This window comes from Solanum pennellii, chromosome 8, assembly GCF_001406875.1.
Source record: "Solanum pennellii chromosome 8, SPENNV200".
Lineage (NCBI taxonomy): Eukaryota > Viridiplantae > Streptophyta > Magnoliopsida > Solanales > Solanaceae > Solanum > Solanum pennellii.
In genome coordinates this window covers 22,661,904-22,667,215 of record NC_028644.1, presented here as the reverse complement: position 1 = coordinate 22,667,215, position 5,312 = coordinate 22,661,904, and the positions used below count along the sequence as shown (strand labels likewise).

Genomic DNA, 5,312 nt, shown 5'->3' with positions numbered 1-5,312 from the left:
CCAAATAAAAAATAACATTTGGAAGAGTATGCCAATCAAAATAAAAAATAATGTCATTTTGAAGGATATGACTATCCAAAAATAAAAAAAAATATTATTTTGAAGGATATGACGGCCCAAAAATAAAAGATGTCATTTTGAAGGATACGACAACCTAAAAATAATAATAAAAAAATAAAAAATGTCATTCGAAGGATATGACGACCCAAAAATAAAAAGATAGATGACAAATCCAAAATATAATTTTAACTAAGAAATGGTCCACAAAGTTACTTTGGATAAATTGGGGCGTAAATTTAAAATGATGTCAGTTTGAAAGGTATGACGACCCAAATTTAAAAGATGTCATTTTGAAGTAGACTACCGAAAAATGAAAAGATGTCATTTTGAAAGGTATTACTACCTAAAATGCAATTTGAACTTTGAAATGGTCCACAAAGTTATTTTGACAAATATCAACAATGAAACGGTCCACAAAATTGGTATGGACAAAAATTGAAAAGTGAGTTTCAAATCATTTTTATTTTATGATCAATGAAACATATTTAAACTTGGTTAGCGCCAACAATAATATTGTATACAAATTTCTCACAATTTTTTTTCTTTCAACTGAAATCGACATCGAGGTAACTCATATGGATTCAGGTGGTACCTCTAAGGTACTTAAGTAATGACAAGATTTGTCCATCTTGCTATAAAAAAAAATCTTTGAACTTGACCTAAAATCATGTTACAAGTGCTCTCGTTATAAAGAAATTTCAATTTGCACACATTTAAAGAGTTTTGATTTTGGAACATCTGGAAAAGCACACTCACAATCAGAAAAAATGTTCGCATGTGATTGTGATACCATAAGTTTGACCTTCATGTAAATCTCCACTAATGTGAGAATATTTGATCTGAACTAGATCCTCTGCTAGAGTCAGAGTTGTTGTGTAGCCAGGTTCACCTGCCCAATGCCAATGATACGAAGAGCTAGCTTTGCTACCCCTGGGGGCTCAGAGAAAAGTCTACTTGCATTTGTTAAGCATGTGAAAAAGCTTTCCTGCACGCGGGAACCTTCCTTCTGTCTTGCAGCCTTGATGCTCAGTTCTGTTCTCCCGCACACCCGCTTTTGCAAGGCTAGCCGGGGGGGGAGGTGCTTTTTCGGGTTTGGTTTGCCTAGATAGGAAGTGCGCTTGCAGTGCTTCTAGTAACTATTTTGAAGTGCAATATGAAATGACGCCCCAGCTTGACTCGAGACCAAGACTCCTTACAACTCGCACCAATCGCGGCACTGAGCGGCCGGAGATTGATTGAAAAGGCAGGCCCAGCCGACCCTCTCCCCCCCTAACCGCCTATCTACTCGTGTTCGTAGCCGGAGGTCAAGACTGTGGTCCGGCGGAAAAACAGAAGTCGTCCGTATCAATTGATACGTGAATTGCTCAGTAGTGCTTCGCCACTACCCTAGCTGGCGGAAATAGCTTAATGGTAGAGCATAGCCTTGCCAAGGCTAAGGTTGAGGGTTCAAGTCCCTCCTTCCGCTCCTGGCTTCGTCGTTTGAAATCATGTAGGGCTTGTTAATAGATTGTAATGTAGGCTTATGGACGGGTAGGATAGTCATTTGGGATAAAAGTGACTTATTCCTTTCTTGAGCATTGCACTAAATAGATGCCTTCATCATTTGATACACTTTTGGCATTCGATTCTGTTTGTTGTCCTTTCCTTTTGCACTTTTGGCTTTTTTGAAACTTTGTTTTTCTGAGTTTTCCCCCTTTGAATTTTCTCCTTTTTGTTTTGAGTGTTTTTCTTCTTTTCTTGAAATTCTACTTGCTTAAACTTGTGGGGAATTTTGGACATTTCTTTTTTTTCTCTCTCTTTCGAAGTCATTTTTATTTTCTTGGCATTCAGGAATTTTGATAACTTTTGTCTTTGACAAATTTAAACTTTGAATCTTCTCTTATAACTTGCATGTCTCCAACGCGCTCAAGAAAGTTTGGCCCAAAAGAGAATAGTGTGTAAAAGCACTAAAAAAAGGTATAGGCTAAAATGTGGTTGTCCAAAGAAAAGACTTAAGGCTCAAAGTGGGGACATCTAAGGATTAACGTCATTTGGTAGGCTTTGAATGACTCAAACGGGTAAAAGAAGGCCTACAATCATTTTTCAAATCAATCATTACTCAGAATTTCGCCTCAATAAAATTTAGGCCAAGTTCTAGGTCAACAATGCAAAACAATTGAATTTAATTCAAAACTCACCACACAATGCACATGAAACAATGAATCTGATTTTGTTCTAATCTTGAATGTACAGAAGAGAATATTTACAAGTGTAACAAAAGTATGAATGATAGGTACCAAAAGAATCTATGGTTTAACAAGAAGTAAATCTTCTTTATTATACAAATTATTTTTCACATGCACACTTGAACTGTGTTGGCACCAACCAAGTCAAAAAATAATTTTAAAAAATATAAACATTAAATTAGTAAAAAATAAAATATCTTTTGAATAAAGAATATCGAACCCAACAAGGAATTCCTACGTATATCATTGATGAGAATCAGGTTTGCATAGTTCTTGCAGATATGACATAAAACCTATATTTGAACAAATTAATTTTTGAAATGAAAAATAATAGGAAATAAAAATTAATGAGCCACATTGAAAGACGGGCAACCAAATTTAACGAAAAATATTTTTAATTATTTAAAGAAAACTTAATAAGAATGAAGAAATCAGTGGGTCACATCGAAGGGCGGACCACCCAAATTTATCAGAAGTAACAAAAATAAAATAAGAAATTAATGAGTCACATTGAAGGCCGGACTACCCAAACTTAACAAAAAGCATTTTTTATTGAATAAAAAAAATAACAAAAGTAAAAAATGAATGAGTCGCATTGAAGGGGGGATAACCCAACTAAAAGAAAAAGTCAATTAAAATAATATTTTAATGGAATGTAAGATAAATAAAATCAAATATAATGAATGTTACATTATGTACAAAAAATTAATGCAAAATATACAAATCAACTCGGAGTGATGCCTCATAAATTCTGGAGTCTGTGTATAACCTTTGTGAAATTTTTGAGGGCATTCCTATAAAAATTAGCCCCTGTTTCAGCTCCAACAACCTCTGGTACTTAATCTTGTAGCAAATATCTTCTTTGTAAAAGTTTTGGCGACCTCCTCAAAAATTTTGCCCCAGTTTCCATTTTAAAGATTTAAAAAGCTTACGAGAAACATGATCGAGTCTTTATGGCGCCTACGTATCCCGTTGAACCAGGAATTAGGTCAAACGTAGTTCCAACAGATGGTAACTCGGATAGAGAATGGAGTAAGATTATGAATGTTTTAAAACAAGCTATCCAATAGTGGCTTTGAATGACTGGGAACCCAGGCAAACAACTTAGGCTGGAACTCACGACAACTATTGGATGCATGATGAACCAATAATTTATCGATCATTCCAAAAAGTGGTTGAGTATAGAAAAATCCTGTCTGCGGTTCCGCAAAATCATTCTTTAATATACTATACATATGTTGTAAAATGCCATAAATGCAACGACAATATACAATAAATAATGAATGAATACTGAGTACAATATGCAAATGATCAACAAAAAATTCAAGCTATAATGAATAACTCAATAAAAGAATTATCTCCTCAATTTGAAAAATAAATCCATTCCGGTTAGAACATCTATGTAACCAGTGGAGTCGCCATTCTGTTGTCATCCTTCGAATGGGAGTAACGTCGCGGTGACTCAATTAAAAAAGAAATTAGTTAAAAAGATTTTAAAAGAATAAAGGGGAATAAAAAGGGAAAAGGGACTAAAGGGAAAAGGTAGTCGCCACCTAATTTTTTTAGAAAAACTAGGAAATCGATTTATTATTTAACGTAAAAGAGAGTCTACGAAACCAATTTGATTCTAGGAAAGAGGTTCAAGTTATTCTGAAGGGAAGAGATTAGACATCTTTCGAAATCCACAATTGTGGTTCCCAAGTCAGTTCATAATTTCAAATTGAATAGGAGAATAAAATAATGTACAAATATAATAAACAAGCAATATAAATAGTGAAATAAAATAATAGTATTGACCTAAGATTTGTCTAACATCAATATATACAAAATAATGAATTTAAAAATATAATTCGAAGTCCTTTCGAATAGCTTCAAGGACACAAGTCTTGGATACCTGTAAACACACTTCGTAAAAGTGTTAGTAATAAATAAATATGAATAAAATTGAATACATTAAATAATAACTTAAAAAAACGCATCTTATTAACATGAGAGACCTTGGAAATCGACGGAAATTTCTTCATCGATCAATTTTAACAAAACAAATAGTATGAATTGAACTACATTTCCATCTTTTAACATGTAAAGGCCTCCAAAAGTGACGAATTTTTTTTTATCATTGACCGATTTTAACAAAACAAATAATATGAACTTAACTAAATTTCCATCTTTTAACATGTAAAGACCTTCAAAACCGACGAAGAAATTTATCATTAGCCAATTTTAAACATAAGACTATTGTAAAGGCTAACCTACCAAAATAATCAAGATAACACAGTGTTACTAAATTAAGAGACAAAGTAACAACCTATAGATAAGTTGAATCAAATTTATATGCAACCAACCAAAAAAATATATAAAATAAACCCCACAATCTCAAAACAATAACTACTTAAAAATAATGAAATATCAACACCATAACTAAATTATAATAACGACATAACACTCATCATAATGACTAACATGAGTGCTGTCCAAGATTTATTAATTTAGATTAACATAAAGGCAAAACTAAATAATACAATTACATAGTTAAAGTCGCAAAGAAACCGGGAAATAACAGAACCAAATAAAGAAACCCAAAAAAGAAATGGAAATAGCATAACAGAGAACAATACTAACAAAAATGTTTAATCAAAACAGACCAAATAAATTAATAATAATTTAATTAAACGACATAAATAATATTAACGAAAAATGTATCAGCCATACAAATTAGTATACACTACGTCAAACCCACAAAAAATTAGCCTAGAAATCAAGAATAAGAGTATGAAACAGTTGAGTTGAAAAGAATAACACAACAGATTGATAGAAAAGTAGCTATATAAAGCAGAAAAAGACGTCACCTAAGAAGACACGAGGGCCTTGCTGATTTGTTGTCGCTGCTTCTGACGAGAATGAGGCTTGCTGGAGTTCAATGTTGCTGCTGCCTCTTCGTTGAGTGGGAGCTGCTGCTTGTTGAATTACTTGCAAAAAATAGTAGAAGAGAACGTGAAGGGGTAAAAGAAATGGGGGGGGGGGGGG

At 33.2% G+C, this 5,312-nt stretch overlaps 1 long non-coding RNA gene and 1 other non-coding gene across 2 annotated transcripts; one reads left to right on the top strand and one right to left on the bottom strand.

The window, feature by feature from the left end:
* Window positions 1-1,453: 1,453 nt before the first annotated feature.
* On the top strand, window positions 1,454-1,525 carry TRNAG-GCC. The gene has a single exon. It is a non-coding gene; the product is annotated as a tRNA-Gly (tRNA).
* A 2,431-nt stretch (window positions 1,526-3,956) lies between these two features.
* On the bottom strand, window positions 3,957-5,306 carry LOC114078286. Its single transcript, XR_003579876.1, has 2 exons — window positions 5,135-5,306; window positions 3,957-4,179 (listed from the first exon to the last, which is right to left on the bottom strand). It is a non-coding gene; the product is annotated as an uncharacterized LOC114078286 (long non-coding RNA).
* Window positions 5,307-5,312: the final 6 nt, after the last annotated feature.